This window comes from Macrotis lagotis, chromosome 5, assembly GCF_037893015.1.
Source record: "Macrotis lagotis isolate mMagLag1 chromosome 5, bilby.v1.9.chrom.fasta, whole genome shotgun sequence".
Taxonomy (NCBI): Eukaryota; Metazoa; Chordata; class Mammalia; order Peramelemorphia; family Peramelidae; genus Macrotis; species Macrotis lagotis.
Window position 1 is genome coordinate 243,802,243 of NC_133662.1, and position 26,447 is coordinate 243,828,689.

General features: G+C 46.7%; 1 protein-coding gene across 6 annotated transcripts in view; it reads right to left on the reverse strand.

Moving 5' to 3' along the window:
• LOC141488818 (reticulon-4 receptor-like 1) overlaps nt 1–26,447 on the reverse strand; it is a 132,259-nt gene that overhangs the window by 103,539 nt on the left and 2,273 nt on the right. For 2 of the 6 annotated variants that reach the window (XR_012468797.1, XR_012468798.1), the window contains exon 2: nt 21,969–25,264. The exons of the other annotated variants lie outside the window; for them this stretch is intronic. The gene's annotated coding sequence lies outside the window, so the exon portion shown is untranslated. Of the gene's footprint in view, nt 1–21,968; nt 25,265–26,447 lie in introns of those variants that run through there. 6 annotated transcript variants of the gene reach the window in all.

A 26,447-nucleotide genomic window follows, 5' to 3' on the forward strand; every position in this document is an offset into this window, starting at 1 on the left:
CAGATAAGAAGGTTGAAGAGCACCTAGGTAACAAGTAACGTTGCATAGATTTGAACCCAGATCCTCTGGCTCCCAAGTCAGTACACCTTCCACCGGCTACATTGCCTCTCAAAGCCTGGAACCTGGGGCTGGGTACTCTCTCTTAAATGAGGCCCCTGGCTGAGTTGCAGGCTCCTAGACCAGCTTGGCCTTTTCTGCCACCGATCCTAGGCCCCAGCCTTTCAGCTCTGGAAGCGAAGAAAAGATTCATGGCTAACACCCAACTGATGTAGGCCAGTGCCTTCCAAAACACTGCGAGTATCCCTTGAAAGCCTCTCTGCTCTGCAGAGAAATAGTCCCAGAAGCCCCAGGGCCTTTGCCCTCCAGTTCCCAGGGACTCCCAGCTCTCCCGTAAACAACTACATTTCCACGGACCATATTTGTCTAATCCCAGAGCCCTGGGTTCCAACTCCCCCAGCCTTGTCCCTTCTTGGCCAGAGTGGCTAAGCGTGGGGAGGATCTCATGGGGCCCGGCCAGCTCCCCAAGGTAGCTTGGTAGCTGCAGGCTGGGTATGTGCTGCGCTTTGGAGGAAATGGTCACTGGAGGCCCAGTTGGCTACAACTGCACAGTCACAGTGAAGAGATCTTTTTCTGCTTGTTTCCCTCCCTCTCTTCCCACTCACCCCGCCCCCCTCCTCTCCTGGGACCACAGCTCACGTGTTCTCTCTGAGAAGAGAGGAGGGGTGCAGAGAAGAGAGAGAGGAGAGAGCAGGGGGCTGGGCAGGGCCCTCACTAGAGGTGTGTTCTCTCTCTCTCTCTCTCTCTCTCTCTCTCTCTCTCTCTCTCTCTCCTTTGTTGATGTTTCTCCCTATCTGTGTCTCTTTCTTAAATATGCTAGACTCTGGCAAAACAGAGACGAGATGGGGGGCAATTTGGACAGGGCCTGGGCTTGCTTTACGGGCTGCCACCAAAGACTCTAGACTTCCCATCCAAAGATAGAGCAATGGACTCAATACAGTTCCTCCTGCCCATTCAGGCCAGGCCACTTGCTAGGGGAGGGGGAAAGGGGGTGGCGAGGGGTGGGACCCTTCTGCTCCAAAAGCTTTCTCTATAGTCCTCCAGAGACTCCTCAGGGTCTTTTGCTCAGTAACCTTCCATTGGCAGGAAATGAGGAGCATCAGAGGGAGACTGGAGTCAGGGAAGCTTGGGAGGGGCCCCGGGGTGGAGGAGGATGAGGAGATGAGGAAGAAGGTAGTAGCCGGTCTGCATTCTGTCGGGGCGAGGCAGAGGGACATGGAAAGCTCCCCCAGCTCCTAAGGGTGGCCCGGCCTGGCCAGCCCAGACCTCCTCAGAGAAGGGCTCCTATCACTCTTGCAGTTGCCTGCGGCCCCCATCCTCCTTAGGGGCTCTCTGGGTTGGCTCGGGAGCCAGACGACCAGGCAGAGGAAGGCAGGGCTGGGGGTGGGGCAGGCTCCTTGGCTCCCCGGACCCGATTAAATATTTACCGTGTTTTGTTTTGCCTCCTCCCCCCCCCCCCCCCCGTAGGTCTCTCGTATTGATCAGGGAGCTGTGGAGCAGAAGCTGACACAAGTTTCCACCTGGGGCTGGGAGAGGAGGACCAGGCGGGTGGGAGCCCACCGGGCTGGGCTGGGCACGGAGGGGGGAGAGGCCTCCCCAGGGCCCTCCCGTGTCCGGCCCCAGCCTCCCCGCCGGCCTCCCTGCCTCCCTGGACTCATCGCTCCCAGCCCGAGCCTCGGCAGCTCCCCCAGAGGTGCCCAGCCCTGCCCAGCGCGGGCACAGGGCCGCCGCAGAGGCCGCTCTGCAGACTGGGGGAAGCGAGGATCGCAGGGAAGGAGCAGCCGCCCTGCTCCTATTTAAAGAGAGGCTTTGCTGGAAAAGCAACCAAAGCGGGAGCCGGCTATAAATAGCCTCCTCCCTCCCTCCGGCTCGCTTCTCCTGCCCTCCGGCCTTCCCCGCTGCTCTGCTCCTGCCTCGGGCCCTGCGCTGCCTCTGGGCAGGGGGCTGGGGAGGCGGCCCTGCCTCTGCCCCCTGGGCCCTGGGCCCACCTGTCCTGCGCTGGCGGCCTCGGGGCCTGGCTGGATCTCAGGGTGGGGGGGCAGAGAGAGGCTGGAGCCAAGGGGGGGCCTGGCGGGGGGCAGGAGACCCCCTGCTTCTCCTCAGCCTACAGTCAGGCCAGTGGCCTCCGAAGGGGCTGGGCAGCCTTGGGGAGAGCTGCTCCTTCAGCACCCGGGCCTGGAAACACCCCGGGGGCCCCCTTTCCCCAAAGGTAATCCTGGGGGTACATTTAGAGTCAACCGAGAAGGGAAGGAAGGGGAGCTTCTAGTCCTGGGCTTAGGGGAGTCCATCTAGCTCTGACTGAAGCAGTCCATGGCCTGGGGCTGGGAGGCAGGACTCCGGGGTTCTCATCTGGGACCTGGCAAATCCCTAACTTGTCCTGGCCTCCTCTGTTATATCCTGCCGTGCTCAGTGGGGTGACCCATGTGCCAACTAAAAGCCCCAGGGTTCTCATCTGTTAAACAGGGGAGGGGCTGGACGGTTGAGGCCCGCTTATATTGTTTGGACCTGACCCCACAGAACCATACACCCGGATCTGGAAGGACCCTTCGAGATGGCTAGTCCAACCCCCTTTCTTGATGAAGTCAAGAAAACTTGCCTTCAAATCCTCCCCCTGACATTCACTGGCTCTGAGACTGAGGACAATTGTCTTCACCCCCTCAGCGTCAGACATCTTCTTAGGTCTATAAATTGAAGATGGGCTGTGAAATTGTGTTTCTAAGAGACTGTCCTTACTAGGAGCCCTTTGGCCACTGACGGGGGAAGGGAAGAGAAGCACATTTGGACGTTGCTTCCCTGAGATCAGTAGTACCAGGATTCCTTCCATATTACAGAAGAGAAAACTGAGGCAAAGGGAACTGTCTCAGGGGTCACATTGCTGCTAAAAAGAAGCAGAGCTGCAACTTCAGACCACCCTACCCCAGGTCCATTATCCTGCCACTACATTAGTTGAAGTCTTATGAAGGTTTAGGGGATCCTGGGAATCTACAGTTACATTCTTTAGGGAAGCCTCCTTCAACAGCTAATTGGTCAGGGAAGGAAGGGGCTGAGCTGAGCCTTAAGTCTGAGGGAGCCTGCCCAACCCAAAGCAGCCTTGAACAGCTTCGCAGCATCCCAGCACTAAATGGGGCTGGTAGAGAAGGGCCCCAGGAGAAGCATTCCTCTCTTCTCTTCCCTTCCCCCTCCTTCCCTCCAATCCCTCCTGGTCTCAGCCTCTCCCAGCTGCTGCATTTCCCCCAGGTCCCTGACTGTCCCAAGAGACCCCTCTCTAGACCTGGAGGAGCATCATTAGGTGGGGGAGAGCCTCATTTGCTGGGGAGGGGGATACTCAGTCAGACCTACTTTCATAGCTTTAATCCTTTTTTTGCTTAAAGGATTTTTTTTTTTTTTTGCTCAGCAAAGATGAGGCCTGATCAGAGGAGAGATGCAGGGAGCTGACAAGCTGTGGAGGTTGGGGGGGGATAGGGAGAAAGAAATACATATTTATTACCCTCAATTATTAAAAAATAGATAGCACCAGATCTTAGGTCCTGGAAGAGACATAAGCAAAGAAAGCCATTCGTGTGAGGACTATTTTGTTGATCCCCCCCCCAATTTCATTGAAATTATAATGTTCCCAGCTTGTTAGCAATAAAATACACCCCCAATAAATTCCTAGGGGAAGACAAGGCTGCATCAGTAGCAGAGCCAAGAGAAGCAGCAAGTTGGGACCCTCTCTAAAGGTCAACTAACTGGGAACCTGACGGGAGGGGGTAGGTGAACAGGACCTAGCCTGGGATGCTCCAAACCTAAGATGCAGAGGGAGGAAGGGCAGAGGGAGGGCCAAAAGGACTGGGCTGGAGACAAGCCACCAGTTTGGTGTTTTCATGCTTCTGCTGCAAAGACCCTGCCCTCTGGCACGTGCTGCGGTCTATTGCTTTATCCCCCCCTCACTGTCCTCCTGGGTCGAAGCCTCAGCCAATGGCAGGCTGTCCCCACATGTTGCTGTTCTTTTCAAGGAAGCCTAAAAGGAGAAATCAATTCTAGTGGGCTCCTCAGCATGAAAGACACATTGGCAGAGGTGGCAGAGAGCCTCTAGGCTGCCCCCTGGCACTGCCCAAATAGGCCCTTATGGATAGGGAGGATTGGTCCTCCCTCCCTCCACCTCCTGGGGCTGCAGTTACAGGGTACATTGGAAGGAAGGTTAATAGAAGCCTGTGGTCAGGTTGCAGATGGACTATGCTGGCTTAAATAATCTCTAAAAGGGCATGAGGCCTCAGATACATGATCTGGGTGGGAGGAGAGGGGGGAGGGAAGGGCTGAGAATGACTCTCTCCTCTCCTTCTGTCAGGATCCTGGTCCTGGAAGAAGCCCAGCAGACGCTTGTAAGCATAGAAAGGAAGGAGTCAAGAAAGGAAGGGGCAGAAGAAGAAGCTCCCAAATGGGGAAGCATTCCCATGACCATACCTTTAGAGTTGGAAAGGGTCTCCTGGGTCATTTAGCCCAATCCCCTCATTTTACAGAGGCAGCTAGATGGCCCATGGATAGATTGTTGGGCCTGGAGTCAGGAAGATGAATTCAATTCTGAGATCACACACCTGTGTGTCCTTGGAGATGTCACTTATTAACTAACCTCTGTTTGCCTAGGAGCTAGCTAAATGGTTCAGTGCATGTTAAGACCTGAGTTCAAATCCACTCTCAGATACACACTAGCTGTGTGGCCTTGAGAAAGACACTTAATCTTGGTCCACTGGAGAAGGAAATGGCAAATCATTTCAGTATCCTGGCCAAAAACTCTCACATACTGTATGGATCATAGGATAACCAAGAACCACCCCCATCAAGGCCACCACCACCATTACCATATCATCTTACAAATAAGGAAACTGAGGTCAAGGAAGGGAAATCATTTTCCAGAGCCACATGGTTTATAAGTGTTCCTCTCAGTGGAACTTCTGGCTTCCTAGCCTCACTACCTAGAAGAGTAGCATATAGAAGGTCCTTAATAAGGATTAATTTGTATAGAATTTGAACCTATAGACAACCTGCCTTCAGACCAAGTATAATTTTTTTCTTCGCTACAGGGGCCTCTAATCCTAAATGATTAGGAAAGCCAGAGACCTTAAGAAATCATTTAGTTTATTTTACAGTGGGGGAAACTGAGGCTCAGAAGAGGAGGAGCATAGAATTAGTGAGAGCACAGGCACCAGTCCAGGGCACTTTTAGCACAATAATTACTCTTGGTGGGTGGGGGTTTGGGGTTATAGAAGCAGGGATTAGAGGCTCTTAGAATGGCAGCCAGAGATCTATCCTGACTTTTTCCACTGAGTAGTTTTCTTTCCTAGTCCCATAAGTCACTGGCAGGTGGACAGTGGAGAGAATGGTAGACCTGGAGACAGTAAGATCTGAATTTGAATCCTCCCCTTAGATACTCACTTGGCTATTTATCTCTCTCAGTCTCAGTTTTCTTATTTGAAAATGGGAATAATAACAGTCACTAATTCCCAGAGTTGTTTTCAGGCTCAAATGAGAAAAAAAAAAATAGGTGCAGCAAATGTGGGCAAGGAACAGGACCAAGGTGGATTATATTGATGTGAGATGAAGACTCCATTAAATGCTAAGAAAGGAGACAATGGGAGTGGGAAGACCAGGCTTTCTAAGAAGTCAGAAACCAGAAGATCTGTCCATCAGTCAATCCAGCCACAAGCATCTATAAAGCAAGCACCTACTATGAGCTAGGGATGCAAGTATGAAAAGAGCAAAGAATGAAACAATCCAAATGCACAATGGACTCAATTCTATTTGGGGAAACAAGAAGACTAAGGGCAAATATCTACAGCCTATATTAATACTCACACACACACACACACAAAGTAATTATATGGAAAGCAGTTTAGGAGGGAGGGAGGGATTGGGAAGGATTTCACGAACAAGACTGTGCTTGAGATGGATCTTAAAGGAAAAGAAGAAACCTAAAGAGGGAGAGGTAAGGAGGAAGTGCTTTCTAGTACTTCCAAGTAGTCCTTACTTAGGAGTGGAGGCAAGGATGTGCCGGAAATGTTTAACTATCTGCTCTCTAGAAAAAACATCTTCATATTACGTTAAAATTTCCTTATTCACATTTTCTTCATTACACTTGTAATCTGAGATGATCAGCTAAACAATAAATCAAGCCTGATTTGTAGATTTTGAGGGTTTGGAGACATAAAGGCCCATGCTGAAAATTGAGGCTCACCTGTAAGAGCTACATAACCTGGTTTTGGGGACCTGATCACCTGTGTTTACATACTGGGTCTGAAGGTTTGGGGGGGGGGGCAGAAGCATAAAGGGAGGGATATGCTTGGATGCCACAACCCACAGAACAAACTCTAGGTCTCTGTTGCAGGGAGGGGAGGAGAGGTACCCTGACACTGATTAAGAGTGCTAAGAGAAGGGGGCAGCTGAGTGACACAGTGGCTAGAGCACCGGCCGTGGAGTCGGGAGGATCTGAGTTCAAATCCAGCCTCAGACACTTAGTACTTGCTTAGCTGTGTAACCTTGGGCAAGTCACAACCCCACTGCCTTGCAAAAAAAATGTTAAAAAAAGAATGCTAAGAGTTACTAGGGACATAGTGCGATGAGAAGCAGGCAGTGGATGCTAAGCTGAACCCTCTCCTGGACCCTATGCTATATCAACAAGAGTTCCCAGATATGGATGCAAATTCTAATATTAGCTGAGCGACCTTGGATAAGACACAACCTAGAAGTTTCTCCAACTTTTAAAAGGGTGATGATAATACTTCCCCCACCTCCACCCGTCCCCCAAGACAGCATGGTGTAGTGCAGAGGTGGGGAACCTTTGTTCTGACAAGGGTTATTTGGATGTTTATAACATTGTTGCAGTGTCACACAAAATTATCAACTTAAAAATACTAACCCTAAAAAGTGCCTGGACTTACTGAATTTTGAGTCCTGCCTGCGGTTGCCTTGGCAGCACCAGACTAAGTGATTTCATGGGCCTTATTCCATGGGTTGGATGTCCCTGTTCCCGGTGTAGTGGATAGACTGCTAGATTTGAATTCAGGAAGACAGGAGTTCAAATCCTGCCCAGGAAATTCTACTAGCTGTGGCTCCCTGGATAGATCACTTACTCTGAGCTTTAGCCCCCTCATCTATGAAATGGGAATTATGGTACCTGACCTCATGGGGCTATTTTGTATGATGAGTTATTTACGTGGAGAGCTTCCTAACTCTTAAATGGATATATAGTTATTATATCAGTTATTATTATCACTATTCCTTCCTCCATTTCCCTGAAAGGGGAGGGGGGAAGGGTAAGTGGATTCACTGTTGGCAAAGGGCCAAACCTCACTGAGTAGATGGTCAGGAAATGAACTAAAAGCTTAGCTTCTCAAAGACTTTTAGAGTTCAAAAGTCATCATCCAATCAGGGAAGAAGAGCTCCTGAGGAGGGATAGTCCAGGGTCAGTCCGTCAGTCAGTCAACGAGCATTGAATGAATGAATAAATGAAGCATTTATTAAGCACCTACTATGGACCAGATCATCCCAGTAGGAATGTTCAATTGAGGAATAAGCATTCATACTAGGGTTACACAGATGGAAAACATGACTGGGGTGGGTGGGAACGGTGAACAATATCTGCCTGTATAAATAAAGGATTTGCACAAACCAGGGGTCCTCAATGTGGACCCCCAGAGAGGTTTGGAGAAGAAGGGTGCATCCTAACTCTCCCAAAGTGAGAAGCTTCCTGGATTTCAGCAAGGAATCATGTCCCAGTTCTAGAACCGGCAGACAGGAACAGGGACCCCCCCCCCATTCTACAGGAATCTAGAGAGGTTAAGGGTCCCACACTCTTACTAGTTGTGTAAGTCTGGCTAAGTCACTTACTCTGATCCTTAGTCTCCTTGTCTGTAAAATGGGAATCATGGTGGCCAGAGATCCAAGGTCACCCACAGAGCACAGCAGAGCAGGGATTCCATCTCCGCTCCCTCACCCAGCCAATTTCCACTGATGGAATTGGACAAAGACCCAGGAGAGGGAGGTCTGTCCTAAACTCTACACATGTGCACACACACACACACACACACACACACACACGCACGCACGCAAACACACACACCCTTCTACCTCTCTGTTTTCACGCTGTCTCTCTTCAGTGGAATGTAGGCTCCCTGAGGGTAGAACTGTTAAACTTTATTTTTTAGTTTATGTTTTGAATTTTAGTCTTTGTACTCTGAGTGCTTTGTCCATTTGGGGGGAGACGGATTTTGTTTACACCCAGTAAGGAAATTCCCTCCACCCATTCAGATCAACAATTTAGCCTTCGAGGGAGAAATTAAATGAGGGTGACCGAGTCATACAGCTAATCTGGGTCAGAGATGAAACTTCAACTTCTTCCTAATTCCAAGACTGACAGACCCTCTCTATCAAACTATATCATGTTCCTTCTCATTACTACATAGATATAATTGGCTCTTACTAAATCCCTATTGGATGCCATCCCTTCTCCGATTGGGGCCTGGAACTACCATTTCAGGAAAGGTTTAGCACATCCACATCTCTTCTGGTTATGTTCCTGACTCCCAGATTTTTCTGTTTACTCTCCCCCCCCCCCCCCCCCCCCCCCCCAGATCCCTTTTAGGAGGAGAAGGAAACAAATGTTAATTGAATTATTTATTATGCACCTTCTATGGGCCAAACACCATGCTAAGCACTTTTACAAATATTATGTCATTTGAGCTTCACAAAGACCATGGGAGGTAGATGGTATTATTATTATCATCTCCATTTTACAGATGAGGAAACTGAGGCAAAGAGAGATTAAGTGACTTGTCTAAAGTCATGCAACTAGTCTGAAGACAGATTTGAGCCCCAGTCTTTCTGACTCCAGTTCTAGGGTTTTATACATTACCCCCTGGCTGGCTTTTCTGTTTTCATCCCTCATTAGAACTAAAGTTCCCTAAGGGACTTCCCTTCCCCTGCCCCCCACCTTGATTGTAGATTTAATGCTTTGCCTGGCTTACAGTAAAGGTTCAATAAATGCTTTGACTTTCTCTCTATATCACTATAGACTAGTTGGAGAAATGCTACCTGGAAATGAATTAAGGCCAATGTGAAAGGAAGTCTTTAGTCTACAGACCAGTCCTTGGTCCTGTTATAGTCAGCATTTATATCAATTACTTAGATAAAGGCATAGATGATCTGCTTATCAAACATGCAAATAACAAAAGATTAGGAAGGAGAGTTAGCAGATTGGACGACAGAATCAGCACCCAAAAAGTCCTCAACAGGTAAGATGATGGACCACTCTAATCAAATGGAGCGGTTTAGATTCAACCTAGGGGGCAGAGGAGGTAGCATATTTGGACACTGACCTCTCAGTCCCTACTGGGTTTTACAGAATAGCAGAAACAGTCCATAAGAAGATAAAATCAGAAAGAACAAACCCAACCCATACTGAAGAAATCCATATCAAAGGAGCTGTGATCTTGAAAGAATTGAAGGATGTCTTGGGGGGGGGGGGGAAGGAAGCCCAGGAAGAAGGGAAATGAAGCTACCAAAGGAATGGGAGAAAAAAATCAAATGCTATCATTATCCAAAACTAGACAATCGAGAGAGCATCAATAACTATCTGCCCATATATATGCCAACTTTCTCATCTTTATAAAATCTTTATGAGAATGATCTCTGTGCAAACCATAAAAAATGGCGTGTACTATCATTCTCAAGCACGCTATTAGATGGTTACATTATGTGTCGGTGTTTTTAGGCAACCTACTTGGGGGGGGGTTGTGTTTATCTGGAAGTATCTGTTGTGTCAAACCCAGAATATATCGACAAATTATAAAATAAGAAAGAAAAAATGTTAGATAGCAGGGAGGGTGAAGCAGCAAGATGACAATAAGGGGAGAGAATGAGGGGAAGAGAGACAGAAAGAGGAGAGAGATAGAGAAAAGGAGAGAGAAAAAAGAGAGAGAGATAGGGAAAAAATGAATCAGCTGGCCAGTTGTTTATTGTCCTTCCTGCTTGAAGAAGACCAAAAGGATATCACTATGTTGGGGCCAAGGTACAGTGTGTCCACTGTGACTGAACAAACCAAAAAAAGTTTAGAAGGCTCTACCACAAGATTAGTACAAAAAGCCCGTGTGAACATTTGGGAGATGTCTCCAAATTTGAGCACGTGTATTGAAGGGGATCTTACCTCAATCAAAAATAATTTATCCTTTATTTCTTATTAATTATCTTGAGTGATATTATAGAGAATATAAATATTGTTATTTATTTATTTTGAATGAAAATATAAGATGGGAACAGGTGGGCCTCTGTAAATAATTCTTTGGAGTAGATCACATTTTTACAGTTGCACAATTGACCAATAGTACGGAGAATAAAAGTTTCTACCCTTTTATTGTCAATCACCAAAAATCCTTTGACTCAGTGGGATATAAAATGTGACCCTGTAGGCTCTCTTTCTTTTTTTAGGTTGGTTTTTTTTTTTTGGCAAGGCAAATGGGGTTAAGTGGCTTGCCCAAGGCCACACAGCCTTGTTATTAAGTATCTGAGTCCAGATTTGAACTCAGGTATTCCTGACTCCAGTGCTCTATCCACTGTGCCACTTAGGCTCTCTTTTCCATAAGGATTCTTTTGGATACATGTTAAAATCATCCAGGATTCCTTTATGAATTTTCTCACAGAAAGAACCATTCAAATAATCCTCTAATTATCGGAGTCAAGTAATCAGAGAATAGAGAGATGTATGCTTGCCAAAGTCACAGAGGATATCTTATGCAAGGTCTCAGTAGAATCATAATTCCCTATAGATGGTGAAGTGCTTTTGTTTGTAGAATGTATTGCACCGATTTCGACAAGCTGAAAAACATTAAGATTTTCCTCAATGACATCCATGATTATTTAAGAGAATGACTTTTACAATCTACCTGGGAAAAACTAAATGGATGAAAATGTTTCTTGGGCAGATATACAGTTGATTGACCAGTCCAAGTCAATCAGTCTAGTATTTATTATGCCTTTACAATATGCTAAGAGGTCCAAATGAAAAAAAAAAAAAGGCAAAAATACAGTCCCCACCTTCAAGGAACTTTCATTCTAAAGAAAGAGACAATATGCAAATAGCAGTACATACAAGAAAAATGCAGTGTAACTGGAAGGCAATCTCTGAGTGAAGGACCTGAAATGGTGGCAACTAGGAAAGGTCTCCTGAAGAAGGTAGGATTTGGGCTGATTCCTGAAGGAAGCCAAAGAAACTAGGAGGTAGGGGGACTGCCAGCTCATAGATTCATAGCAAAGAAATGAAGTTTGTATGTGAGAAACATAAACTGGATTGTGAAATTTGCAAAGGCGAGTAATGTGTAGGAAGAATGGAAAGGTAAGAAGGGTCCAGGTTTAGATGCCAAGCAGGATTTCATATTTGATCCCGGAGGCAATAAAAAGCCAGTGGAATTCCTGGAGGTGGGGGAAGGGGAAGGAGAGTGACATGGTCAGATCTTCATTTGACAACTGTGTGGAGGATGTGTTGAATGGGGAGAGATGTGAGGCAGGAAGGCCAATTATTGCTATAGTCCAGACAGGAAGAAGTAATGAGTGCTTAGATAAGGGTGGTTAGTATCTATTAGTGGAAAGAAGGGGACATATATAAGAGATAATTGTGACGGGGAAAAAATGACAAGATCTGGTGAGAGATTGAATCTGTAAGATGAATGAGAATGAGGAACTGAGAAAAACACTGAAGTTTTTCATGTTGGTGAATAGGAAGATGGTGGTGCCCTCAAAAGTAGTAGAAAAGGGGGCAGCTAGGTGATGCAGTGGATAGAGCACTGGTCCTGGAGTGAAGAGGTCTTGAATTCAAATCCAACTTCAGAAACTTAATAATTACCTAGCTGTGTGACCTTGGACAAGTCACTTAATGCCATTGCCTTGCAAAAAGCAAAAAAAGTAATAGAAAAAATTGGAAGGAAAGATAATTTTAGATATGTTAAATTTTAAGATGTCTAGAGGACATCTAATTTGCTATGTCCAAAAAGTAATTATTAATTATGCAGGACTGGGGCTCAGGAGAGAGACTGACTGGATGTATAGATACAGACCATTGAATTAGTACAGACATTTGGGAAAGGTCCTACAGTTGGACTAATGGGATTCAAAGGAGTAGAAGAGAGGTTTGGAGGGCCTTTGGGAAAATGAACAGAGCTTTCAAATCATCTAACGCTACTCCCTGGTGCAAAGACCCATCTCTCTAACATAAATGTTTTCCTAGTAATGCTTCAGATTGCAATTCTTAGAAAACCAAAACCTTGGAGAAACTAGTTCCCAGTCATCTCACCTTCTATTACATAGCTGAATTTTTTCAATCCCATAATACAGGGCAGGAGAGACATGACTAAATAAGTTTGGGTTCAAGTGAACTTGCAGTTGATAATGATGGCAGGCTCAACATGGCGTCCTGTGTGATATGGTTCATGGGAACTAAAGAATACTAATAGAATGAACAATGTCCAAAGTGACGTGACTGGCTAGATACCCCCCCCCAACTCACTGACAAGTTTGAGTCCTATTACCCTTAATCTGAGTTAGCTCATCTGCTGAGGGTTGGCTGATGCTCGTCATATAACTTCTTGGAATTACAGATGAGAGTTGGGTGACAGGTGAACACCAAAGGAGGATGAACTGAACTGATAAAGGGATCCTCAAGCCTTCACACCAGAGGTGCTAGTCCTCCCTGCACATCCTGAATATTCCTATAGTTAGCACAATTACAGACCTATAGTTAGGTGGTGATGGTGAAGGAAATGACAAAGCCCTCCAGTATCTTTGCTAAGAAAATCCCAAATTGGATCAGGAAGAGTTGGCCTGGACTGAAAATGACTACTCAACAGCTGTAAAGCTATAAGAAGATATAAAATAAATATACTATTATTTCGGGGGGGGTCACAGACAGCTGGGGAAAATCAGTAAAGGAGCCTTCTTCAGGAGGTGGCATTTGAGTTGAACCCTGAAGAGACCAGGTATTCTAAGAGGGGTAAATGAGAAGGATGGCATTCCAGGCATAGGGGACAGCCTATGCAAAGGCATAGAGACTGGATATTGAATATCACACAAAAAGTGAAAAGTAGCAAGTTTGGGCAGTAGAATGCATGCAAAATACATCTGGCCGATAGGATGGAGCCAGGTTGTAAAGGGCTAACAAGAGACAGAGTCCCCTGAAAGTAAAGAAAAACTTCTTAAAAGTGATAACATTTTGCTAAGACGATTGATTTGCCTTGGAAGGCAGCAAGCTAACTGGGAATTCTCAAGGGGAAACCAATGACCCTCTAAGATTCTTGTTCAGGTATAGGTTGGGTTCTGCGGTTCTGGTCCACGTCTAACATTCTCTGAGTAAGTACCAGCTTCATTTGCCTCAGAAATCCCTACCCCAGAATGCATGGTGATACAGTATAAAGAGCTGGGAACTGAGACTCAGGAGTCCTGGGTTTGGATCCCAGCTCTGTTACTTCCCCTCTCTAGATTTCAGTTTCATTCTTTGCTCAGTGAAAGGGTAGTACTAAATCATCACTAACACCACTTCCAGCTTTGACATTCTTTGAGGGAGGGGGAGTGATGAGGTGTGAAGTGGTAATTAGTAATTTACAGCAATGGGAAAGAAAATTTCAAAGAAACATTTTTCGCAAGATCCACCTGGATGGGGTCCAGGATTATTATTATAATGGAATATACAGAAGTCCTCTTCGTCTCTTTAACCTCATGTGAGGCCGGAGCTTGATCTGCCCCCATAGTTCCTGGGTTTCTCTGGAGGAATATTCCAAGGACAGTGGCCCAAAGTAAGAACTCCTATACTTTCGGTGCTATGACATTGGCAAAGCCTGGTGTGAATTAACTAGGATGGGTGTCATCCTCCCATTTCACAGATGAGTAACCTGAAGTCCAGCTCATATTCTCCAAGTAATAGAGAGTGAGAGGAAAATAGAGGATCACGATTTCGAATCTCCTCTTTATTGGTGTGACTCAGGAAAATCATATGAACCAAAGAGTACTAATAGAATGACCAATGTCCAAATTGAGGTGGCTGGCTAGACTTCAGTCTTCTCTTGGTCTCAGTTTCCTCAGCTGTAAACCAAATGGGGCTGGGCCAGAAGACCTCCAAAGTCTCCTGCTGCTCTAAACTGATGGTCGTATAAGGCCCCCACATGAAGCTTCTCTCCTGCTGCTCAGAGATTCAGGTTAAACCACAGGATTAGGGAACAATCTAATTCCTTCCAGGAGAAGAAAGGCTGCAATTCAAAGCAACTGGTCGGGAAGAAGACAAGACAGGAGAATCTTGCTCCTGCAGGTTCTACCTGAGCTCAGCATTGCCCTGCAGTTTATCTCCTAGTGTTAGGTCGGGCCTTGTAGAAAAATTCCCAGTTCTCCGCAGCCCAAAATGTCTAGAAGGAGGTTTTCGTTTGCCATGGAATCAATAGTGTGAATTCTGTTTCCTAAAATTCTGCCAAATGAAACACTTTTACTCCAAATGAGGCCACTGCTTCTATTCCCAGCCCAGAGCCTGCTGGACTCTCCTGCACAAAACCGAATGTGATCACCGTGTTTGGCATCCTAGGTCAGTACATCTGCCCTTGTCATGGCTAGGAGATGGGCCTTGCAGAGAGGGTCTTAACATGGAGAGATGGGAGCCTGCCTGATGTCAGCATCATCCCTGATCAAAGAATCATAGCCCTGTTGCACCCTGTTTGGGGGCAGCTAGCTGGAACAATGGATAGAGCCCTGGGGCTTAGAATAGAGGAACCTCCTCTTCCTGAGTTCAAATCTGACTTCAGATACTTTCTGACTATGGGGAAGTCGCTTAACTCTGGTTGCCTCAGTTTCCTCAGAAATAGAGACAGAAATGGCAAACCACTCCAGTATCTTTGCCAAGAAAACCCTGAAGAAAAAATCTGAAGAATCCGATATGACTAAATAATAAAGGCCCTGTTTTGAGGGACTAAAGACCCATCCACATATAAGTGTAGAATCCTAAAGGCTTCTAAGCCAAGATTTGAATACAAATTACCCTGTCTTAGAAGCTGGCTTCCACCCCATTCCCTGACCCCAGTGTTACACTGCTTCTCTCTCCTTAAGGGGTACTTAGGTATAAAAATATAACTAGGCCATTTATTGACCAACCATCTCACCAGTGTAGGCTGTTGGTTGCAGGATTGGGAGATGGGGTGGGCTGTAGGAGGTGGGATGGCTCTGTGAAATCCCTCCTCACTACTGGGGAAACACTTCAAAGCTCCTCTCTAACAGTTCATCTTCATGGATGAGATATAGCAATTTGAGTATCGATTGTATGTAGTGCACCCTACAGCTAGAGTAGACAGGTGATTGATTCTTAGGCTGTCATAACTATCCCAGGCTGTTACTATCCACGTCCTGGGATCTCAGATCCAGAGCTTGAAGGATCTTTAGAGGTCATCCAGTCCACTCCCACCTCCATTCCAGATGAGGAAATTGAGGCCTAGTGTGGCAAATGACTTGGCCAAGTTCTCACTAAGGTTAGCTGAAAATCTGGGTCTAGAATCTGTGCCCTCTCACTCCTTGGGTGGCCTTGAACAAATTCACATAAAGGGGTTGAATTAGATGGCCTGCAAGGACTTTCTAGCCCTAATGCTATGATCAAAGGAGTTACAATGATTCTGGAATCTAGATGTTCTAACATTACCTAGGTTTCTCCTGCAAGTTCTCTCACTATGCCATACTTCTTCCAGAAGGCAAATGAATTTGGGGATGCTAGTCTCCTCCTCCCATTGTGGGGAGTCATCCCTTCTACTCTGGGACCCCAAGTCAGGATGGCAGATTTGCTGCTCCCCCAGTCTGGCTGGCAGCATCTCCCAGAGGGCAGACAAAAAAGAGGAAGCCGACACCCATGGGGCAAATGGGTTTAGGGTCGATCACAAATTGAGGTAAAAAGAAAATCTGGTCTCTCAATCTGAAAAGCAGTTACCTCCTTTTCTAGGCTCTTCCTGCCCAAACATCCAACACATCTGCCACCCAATTACCCAGCTGAGCTCTCTGACCCCTGCAGCCACCCTCCCCCCACCCAGAGGGAGCCCAGCTCAACCTTCAAGCCAGCCCAGCCTCGTCCTCGCTCCTCTGCCCGGACTGCACAGACAAGCCCATGAATAGAACATTAAAGAGAAAACCATATATATATATATATATATATATATATAAAGGCAGCTTCCTTGTAGAATGGAGCCCAGGAAATGTCAAATGCAGAGCAAGGCTTCCCGCCTGGTCCACTTCTCACTAATGGAAGCCCCTCAGCTCCCCAACCCCTCATCTTCCAATATCCCTATGAATAAATGATAGTCAGAAGACTGCCAGTTTCCCCCCCAAGGGCCCCATGAATCTCTCTCTACATAAACATAGGTAAGGGCCTCCTCACAATGGTGATGAGGCTGAGACAGAGACACTGGAAGAGACCAAGAGATCTGTTGCAAAGATTTGGGTAAGAAAGAGAAACTTCTATCCCATAATTCAAAGAAGGGGGCTGGTATAACCCTCCTCCAGGAGACTTCTGCCAAAAGTCTGCATGTTCCTATTTCCTGAGTTGGTCATCATCCATTTGGGCGGGGTGGTTCAGGGCTGAGTTGGTTTGTCCTATGAGTTCCCACGCCATGAGCCTCAGCAACTCACCCACTGTGTGGGCAATCTATGCCCCACACCTGCAAGCTTTTCTTGAGACACGTGGCATGGATCACACCAAAGCACCCACTCCTTGTGCCCACTCACAGCGTGTCTCACCAACACACCCACAGAAAAAACATCTCACCTCTTGCCAATGGGCTTCCAGTACTTGGGGAGGGGGCAAGACTATGAGCACACAGGGTATGGGTGACCAATGCGTCCATGTGACCACCCCTCTCCCAAAGGCCCATTGCCAGCATGCCAGGGAGGCTTCTGCCTCCATGTACACACATTGTCTTGTGCCAACCCACTTGCTATGCCAGCCCAAGAGACTCCACAGTTACTTTCCCGAATAAGCTTAGCAGGGGCTGTTTGTCGTTTATTATCCAAACCACTCAGAGTGATTAGACAGTAATCACAAGCTTGTCCCCAGCCAAATTTTATCTGTTATATTAGAAACATTTTAACCTAAACAAGAGACAAAGGAAATTCTTCTGAGGCAAAATATATATTTCCCATATGGTTCTATCCTATCCTTCTGCACTTTCTGGGACATACCTTATTTCCTTTTTTCTTTCTGTGTGACCCTGGGTAAGTCACTTCATCTCTGCTCGCCTCTTTTTCCTCTACTGTAAAATGAAGATCATAAGAGAACCTCCCTCCCAGGGTGTAACAATCAAATGAGATAACATTCATAAAGCTCTTTAGTAGGGGTCAGCAATGATATACTTCCCCTCCCCACTTCCTCCGCCAAAAGATAAAATTGGTCGGTCCCAATGCAATAATTTAAGCCACATTTATTACCCACTTGCTAGGTGTGTCAGGGTGGGTTTGCAATAGCCCTTGCTTTCACAGAACTTGGATTCCAATGGAGAGGAAACATCATGGACAAGCATAATCCAAAAGTCATAAAAGAGAAATCGATAGTCAATATGAAGTGGAGTGAAGAAGTCAGGGAAGGGCGGCTAGGTGACACAGTGGATAGAAAACTCGGGAGTACCTGAGTTCAAATCCAGCCTCAGACACTTAATAATGACCTAGCTGTGTGGCCTTGGGCAAGCCACTTAACTCCATTGCCTTGCAAAAACCTAAAAAAAAAAAAAAAGAACTCAGCGAGGAAAGCTTATATAGGAGGCAGTGGCAGACCTCATGAGAAAGAGTCAGGTGGAGAACATTTCAGGGAGGGGGCAGATCATTTACTTGAGAAACATCCTTACATCAACTACTCTAGGCAGTGCACTGTGCTGGAGAGACATTCAAAGTTTGGACAGGGCATCATGAAGTTTAACCATCTAAAGCATGGGACAAACCAACTCAGCCCTGACCGCGCCACCCAAATGCATGATGACCAACTCAGGAAATAGGAATGTGCAGACTTTTGGCAGAAGCCTCCTGGATGAAGGCTACACCAGCCCCCTTTAAACCATATTTTGGCTGGCATTCTAAGTCCAGCTCCCTTCTTAGCTTTAGCAATCACCAAGCTGCAGCACAACTCACAGAGCTGATGAATAAATTAGGGCCTGGTACTCAGTATATATGAGAGGATCAAGTAACTTTAGAGGATGGAAGTGGGGGATGAAGAAATCTAGAATAAGGGCTAGAAGAGGTTTCCGGAGTCATCTCAAGATCCCTCTTGTTTTACCAAAAGAGGAAACCCAGACCTAGAGGGGGAAAAAAGGCTTGCCTAAGGCTACATGGAGAATAAGCATCCAAGATAGGTAGGATTTGAACCCAGGTCTTCTGCTGTGGGGAGCCAATGCCCTTTTTGCCAGACTCTGACTCCCATCAGGTCCAGGCCAGTGGAACCCTGAGCTGAATGCTCCGGCATCCAAGGGTAAAGGTCACTGACTCCTATTCCCAAGGCTTCCATCCTGTCAGTAGAGCCTGGAAGCCATTGGAGAAAGTGAAGAGCCCTAAAAATATACCAGTGAGGAATGAAATGGGGGGAGAGAGTAGGGAGAGGGGAATGAGAAAAATAGGACTTCCTTTCTTTGTCCCTGGCCCAAGCAAGCACAAAGCCAAGCACTGGTAGGTCACTGGCTTCTGGGCAGCTAAGTGCTCATTAGCAGAAAATCCCCTTTAGACAAGGACAGGAGAGTAAACACAGACAGGGGCACTAACTCAGAGCTCCTGCCCTTTGAGGCCTCAGAGATTAGCATTCCTGCAGGAGACTGCAGAGGCCTCTCTGCCTCTCCCAAACCACAGCACACCAATATAAAGAGGAGAAGGTAGAGTAGACTGGGAAGGTGGGCACCCAGAGACAAAGATGATAGCAAAAGAAGAAGACCTGAAAGATGGCAACCGACACCAGCACAGCTTTTACACTGGGGTGGGGGTGGGGGTAACTGATCCTGAATAGCAAAGGGGAGAGAAGCCAAGCACCCCAGCACCTGACCCCACCTGGTAAGCATTTCACAAATGCTTGTGGAAGGAAGGCCAGTAGGGAGTAGGGAGGGGGAGAGAGGGGAGAGGGCAGATTGGAAGGAAGGAAGGAATAGAAGAGAAAAGGAGGGAAGGAAGGAAGGAGGGAAGAAAGGTGGGAGAGAAGATGGGAGGAAGGGAGAGAGGAAAGGAAGGAGAGAGGGAGAAAAGGTGGGAGAAAGGAAGGAAGGAAGGAAGGAAAGGGTGGAAGAGGAAAGAAGGGGGAAGGAAGAATGAAGAAAGGAAGGAGGAGGGAAGGAAGGAGGAGGGAAGAAAGGAGGGAAGATGGGAGAGAGAAAAAAGGAAGGAAGGGATAGAAAAGGAAAGATGGGAGGGGAAGGGAAGGAGGGAGGAAGGAAGGAGGGAAGGGAAAGAAAGCAAGGGAGGGAAAAGGGAAGGAGAGAAGGTGGAATGAAGGAAGGCAGGAGGGTATAGAAGAGGAAAGGAGGGAGGGGAGGAAAAGAAGGGAGGGAGGATAAAAGAAAGGAGGGAGATGGAAGGAAGGGAGGAGGGAGGGAGGAAAGAGGAAAGAACAGAGGGAGGGGAAGGAGGGATGAAGGAAGGAAGGAAAGAATGAGAGAGGAAATGGGGAGAAGAAAAGGAGGGAGGGGACGGAGAAAGGGAGGAGAAAAGGAGGGAGGGAGGGGAAAGGAAGGGAGGGAGAAAGGAGGAAGAAAGGAAGGAGGGAGAGTAAAGGGAAGGAGGAGAAAAGGAGGGAGGGAGGGGAAAGTAAGGAAAAGAGGGAGGAGAAAAAAAGAGAAGAGAGGAAAGGAGGACTGAATGGGGGAAGGAAGGAAGAAAAGGAAGAAGAGAGGGAAGGGAGAGAGGAAGAGAGGAAAGGAGGAAGGATACAAACAATTCAGGACTCATTAACTGTCAAATGTCATTTTAACAAGACAGATTGGCAGGAGGGGAGAGGTAGACGCAGGCAAACATCGCTAGCTCTCAGCAATGGAGCTGAGAATGGTTCTGCTCCTCCCACCCTGTCTTGATTGCTTTATTATCCCCGATAATTCTTTCCTGGGTATTTATCTGCTTTAGAAAACTGGGAATGGCAACAGTGAGGTTCAGAGATGGCGAGGGGAGGCATGGATCTGCGACTGGGCTAAAATAGAGAACGGTGACCTGGCCCTGGTTGCCATGGAGGTTCCAGCTCAGAGATGTTGCCTGGAGATCTTGTCCAATCCCCCCTGGCTGTACCCACCCCCATCAGTAGAGTAGAACAGACACTTGTCACTCCTGGGATTTCTGAACCCAAAGGATCCAAGAGTCACCCTCCAGCATGCCCAGGACAGTTGGGGACTCAAAGCTGGCTGATCCTTGGGCATCCTGGGGCCTGAATAAAGGCCCATCTGCCTCCTGATTCTGGAAACCCTTCAAGCTGGTGCCTTGCCCTGGCAGGAGATGTCTCACTGCCAGCAGCCCCCTTTGCCTTTTGTCCCCCTTCTTCCCTGCTCCCCTGGCATGACACTGAAAGGCCCACCTGCTCCTTCCCCCCTCCCTCCACCTGCACCTTCTCAGACCACGTGAGTCCTCATTTCCCAGTAGAGCAATCCAGGCTTCTCTCCTTAGCAAATGGACATTCCTGGCTTCTCTCCATCAAGGCCTGTCCTGGCTTCCCAGGAGTCTCTGTTCCCTTTCTCTTACTTTAACCTTAACTGGGCCTGTGGCAGGGATGGGAACCCAAGCTGATACTCCAAAACCCTTTCCTTCCTTTCTGTCTTCGTCCTGGAAGCTTTCACCTTCCTGTACATTCCACAACTTTCTGGACAGCAGGTAATTCCTATAGTCCTCCATCTTGAGCCTCAGGGTCCAACTCCTGCTAATGGATGATCAGAGCTCCTCTGTCAGCATCTCCAGAGCAGGGTTCAAGAGCTCCAGACCCTCTTCATCTCTGGCTACCCACCCCTTCCCTATCCTACGGCAACAGCCAGCACTGGACAGTGAGCTCACCCCCTTAATCCACTGAAAGCATCTATTGGCAATCCTTTACATTTTCATTTCATTTCTTTGTTGGATTTTGCTCTCTCACCCTGGCTACATGACCAGGGTTTCTTCGCTCAGTGAAATCCGATCTGGGTTGGTACATAAAATCTGAGACCCAGACTTCTGCTATGTCACAGGGACATTGTGCCAGAGGGCTTGCCCTCCTGTGCAGGCAGGGCCTCCTGCTTCTTCAACATTCCTAGGATTGGGGGGATCAGAGCACAGGGCAACCTCTCCATTAGGGCAGACCACAGTCCCTCAGGCCTTGCTTAGATGACTTAGAAGAAAGTCAGGTCCTGGCAGCCAGTTTTCTGCTCACAGGCTTAGCAAGGTTAGCTCTTGGATGTGGGCAATCTTATGGCATCACTGGGCCCATCCTTGAAGCCTTTTAAGAGCCTGCCAGACCTTGGGCATCACCTTCAAAGAGACAGAATAGCACTTTTACACCTTGGAGGAGAATTTTAAAGGAAGACACTATTATAGGCAAATCTTGAAAAAATCCAGCCTCTGGATGGTATAGTGGAGAGTTGCTGGGCCTGGAGCTAGGAAGACCTGGGTGAGGCAACTGAATTGAGACTGAACTTAAGGAAGACCCGAGTTCAAATTCTCCCTCAGACACTTTCCATTGTTGTCACCTACCCCTTTCTCAGCCTCAGTTTCCTCAATTGTAAAATATGGATAATAAAAGCAGCCTACCTCCCAGTTTTGTTGTGAGGACCAAAATAGAAAATACTTATTGCTTTGCAATACTTAGGCTTTGCAAGCCTAAAAACAATATGGAAATACTCATTACTATTATTATTATTATTACAAGTACTTCCTTTTACATTGTATGAAATTGTGGGTAAATCACTTAAGAGCTCAGTTTTTGCCCTTATTTAATGCAGAGGATGGGTTAGAGGACTTCTGAGGTCCCCTCTAAATCTAGAGTTATAATCCAAGTCCCTGCATCTCCTTGGATCTCAGTTTTTTCATCTGTAAAATGAGGGGTTGAGCTAGAAGATGGTCTCCAAGGTCCCTTCCAATTCTAAAGGATCCATATAGATGAGTATGTGTGTGTGCACACTAACACACACACACACACACATACAATCCACAAGGGGAATGCTTGCCTACAAGCCTTCACAACCATTCTTTTATTCAGGCCACTAGAGAAAACATTCATACATCATAGATTTCCCCTTATGCAGCACCCCTTCTTCTTTCCCTCTCCGGCAGGATTTTCAGCTCCTTCTTTCCAATCCCTCTTTTCAGTTTTCTTTATGGAACACAGCCCTGCTGAGACCCCAGAATGACCCAGAACCAACCCAGTCAGAGGGCTGAAACCTCTTCTGGGAACTGCCAAGACTCCATTATCGAATGATACCTCAGAGGAGGAAAGGGATTGAATTAAGCCCTTCCCCTCCAAATAAGATTGGACTGAAATCTTCAGGTGCTCAATCCCTCCAAGGAAGCCACTGATTCCCTGGAGAATCTTCATTTCTCTCCTCTCCAAGGAGTGTTCAGTTCTATAGCTCCGGTCTTATGAGCCCGGCGTCCCTGCACCAAAGAGAACCAGCTCTTTGGAGACTCATGGAAGCTCCCCTCCCAACCTCTTCCCTTTCCTCTCTCTGGCTTGTCTTTCATTTTTAAGGGTTTCCAGTCATGGTCAACCCAAGGAGAGAGACCAGGATGGCTCCCAGCACACATAGGCATTTAATTAATGCTTGATTGATAGTGCATGCTCCCTCTTGGCCTGCCTAGAGATTCTCTGGAGACTCAGGCCCCACCAACTGTTTGACAGTCCCAAGGCTCACTGGCTCCTTCATCCCCAAAGGATGGGGGGTCCATTTGAGCTGCCATCTCAGACCATCTGGCTATGGAAACCAAGGCATCTTGCAGGATGGCAGGCCTTAATCTAGCTGCTCACTGAATTATTCAGAGATGGCATTAACTTATAAATGAGTGTGTTTGACTGATTTTGTGGTTGGTGGACAGATAAATCCTAATGAAAGACAGCTACAAGATTTTAAATTATTAATTAGGCTACCACTTAACAAAGCCTATTTGGCACTCTATTTCCTTGCTTAACAAGACAAAAAACTTTAGGGAAAGGCTCTAAACGAGCCCAGAGGCTGTTGATTTGCATTCTGTTTTTCCCAAGCTCTAAAAATGAAATCCATAGATCCTGACTTTAAACAGGCTCCCTTTGGTGGCATGAAACCCTGAAACATCCCATCCTTCCTTCCTGAAGGTTGCTGGGTGACTTCTCTGTCTTCGCCTCTCCATTCTTCTCATCTTTGACCAGATCATTGCTTTTTATATCCCCAGCACTGCTAGGCTAAGCCAGAGGATGGAAACCAGGGCAGCTGCGGCTGGGAGCAGCCCAGCATTGTCAGCAGCTCTAACCCGCCTGGGATGTTGGGCTGCTTCTGCCTTCTGACTGTAGGGGCTGTTCTGGGGCCTGGTCCACCTTGAGGGTGGGGGTGGGGGAATCTATCTTTCCCCCAATTGGAAATGCTAAACCACTGGCACCACAGGCTTGTTTGGACTGTTAAGCTGAGCTTCAGTGATGTGGAGATCAAAGAGATAAGACTGCCAGCCCAAGGCCCCCCTGGCAGCCACCATCCCCAAATAACCAAGGGACTACTTGTCTTTCCACTTTCCTTCTGGAGGAAAACAGGCCATTCCCTGGTCAGAGCAAGCTTCCTCAGTGGGAGCCCTTCCATTATGGGAAGGTTTCTGGATTCTCCATTGGGTTTCAAGGTTGTCTGCGCTGCCCTCCCTGCCCCCCATGCTCCCCAAACTCTTCTAAAGCACATTTGTCCAGTGCCAGCCTTGGATTGGCTAACAATAATGGCATCTCCCATTGGAACAGTACTCTCTGATTACAAGGAGAGGCAATGTGGTGTGATGAATAGTTCTGTGCTAGACTCAGAAAGATCTTGCTCTGATATTAATGGACTGACTATGGGCAAAACACTCGATCTCTGTAGGCCTTGGGCAAGATTTCTTTACTTTTTTTATCTTCTGTTGTAAACCTATCTTTATAGCTATCTAGTTTCAAATTCACTCATTTCAATACATAAAGATCAGGTCACTGACAAAGGTTATATTGCTAGGAAATTGCTGGCTTTGAAGTCATAAAGATTTAGGTTGAGGATTGCTTCTGACACCTATTGACTAGATGTCTTTGGAGGGCAGCTAGATGGCTCAGTGGAGAGAGTACTGGCCTTGGAATCAGGAGGTAGGGAGTTTGAATCCAGCCTCAGACACTTAGCACTTACTAGCTGTGACCTTGAACAAGTCACTTCACCCTGATTGATTCACATCCAGGACCATCTCCAATCCTCCTGATTCATTTCTGGTCACTGGACCCAGATGGCTCTGGAGGAGAAAGTGAGGCTGGTGACTAAGCACAGCCCCCCCCCATTCAAATCCAGTTCATGTGCTTGATATGGCCTCCCTGATGTTGTGGTCTTCTTTGAGAATAAAGGACAATGATTAGGTGTCCAACTTTCCATGCTCAACTAAGTCTCTGAAAACATATCCATTTGGTATCCTTAGAGGGAGTTTTCCTATTGGGAGTCTCCCATACAAATGAAATAACAAATCCTGACCCATCCTCCCCAAATGACATCATCATCATTATAGGGAGGTGGGGACTCTGGAGAGTCCCCAAACTATAAATCATAAATCCTTTGTGTAGGGTTACAAAGGATTTTGGTTACAGTCTCAAATTTGACACAACCACCAACGATGATATATGTGAATATCATTATTCCCATTTTAAGGATGAGAAAATTGAAGCTGATTAGTAAAACTATCTATCTAACATAAGGTCACATGGCTAGTAGGGAGAAGAAGCCAGGACTTAAACCAGTTCTTCTCATTCCAAGTCTATTGTACTTTCTTTAATAGCAGGGTTTTTTGCTTTCGGGAGACTTGTTAAGGATCAGTAAGGTGTCTTATCACTTTGATGATGTCCACTCAGGTCCTTTTGGCTTGGTCTCTCCTAAAACATCCACTCATATCTGGAAAGCAAGATGTTCTGATGGTGTCCTCCCCTTATTTTGACCCATAGTTTCTGACCAGGGGAGGGGGAGGGGAGGGGGAGCCAGGATCCACCCATTTCATCCAGGATCCATTCCATCTGGGCTGGATTCTGAAAGGCCAAGTCCTCTAATTAGAAGATGGAGAAAGAAATTTGGGCAAAAATTATACCTATTACAACAATAATGTGACATGAAGGACTGCAACCTAATTCATGGGCTTTGCCTCCATTTGCTTTTTCTTTTGACTTTTGCAGGGCAATGGGATTAAATAACTTGCCCAAAGTCACATAGCTAAGTATCAAGGACCTGAGACCACATCTGAACACAGGTCTTCCTGATTCCAGGGCCAGTACTCTATTCACTATACCACCCCTCTCTTTTCTATTTTTAGAGTGAGAAGAGAGTTCACTTTGGCATCAGAAGACCTGAGTTCAAGTCCCAAATTCCAAGACCATTGCCTTCTGAATCTCTGTTTTCTCATTAATAGAATGAGGATATTCATCCTAAGACTACCTACATTCCTCAGTTGTTACTGAAGTGCCATTTGTAATCTTTAAAGAGACATATAGCATAAATTATTAATAGTAGTAATAGTAGTAGTAGTAGCAGCAGCAGCAGCAGCAGCAGTAGTAAGAGAAGCTAGGTAGTATAGTAGTTAAGAGTACGGTTCCAATCAGACCTCAGACACAACACTTTCTAATTGTGGGACCCTGGGCAAGTCACTCAATCCCAATTGCCTAGTCAAAACAAAAAAGGTAGTAGCAGCATCTCTATTGTTATTCCCATGGTGAGCCAAATGGAAACCTCTCAAGTGACCACAGGTATCTATGGACCATACTCCAAATCAAGGTATGCAAAGAAGAAAAAAATAGGCAGTCCCAGGCACATGTGACTGCCTAACCTTTAGCAACCAGTTCCTGAGAGGTGCAGGCGTGGCCCTCCCCAAGGAGAGGCTTCCAGAAGGGACTGGTTCCCAGTCGGGAGCCAGGCTTCTGTCTTGCCTGGAGAGGAGAGATACAAGAAAATACAAGGGAGTATATGATTTATCTTTATACACCTAAGCCTTATAAATATAGCATGGGGGCTGTTTTCAATGGTTCATTTTTAACTGTAAGCTGTCAAAAGACCCATAACTGAAAAGAAGTGATATCTGTCAATTCATCTCTACCACTGCTGCCACCAGAAACCTACAGATCTAGGCATGGAAATCTCTGGGAAGGGAAACCGAAAGGATCTCTTCTATTTTGCCTGCTGCAGTCCCAGCCTTCTGGTCATGAGTCTGTCTTTGTGCAT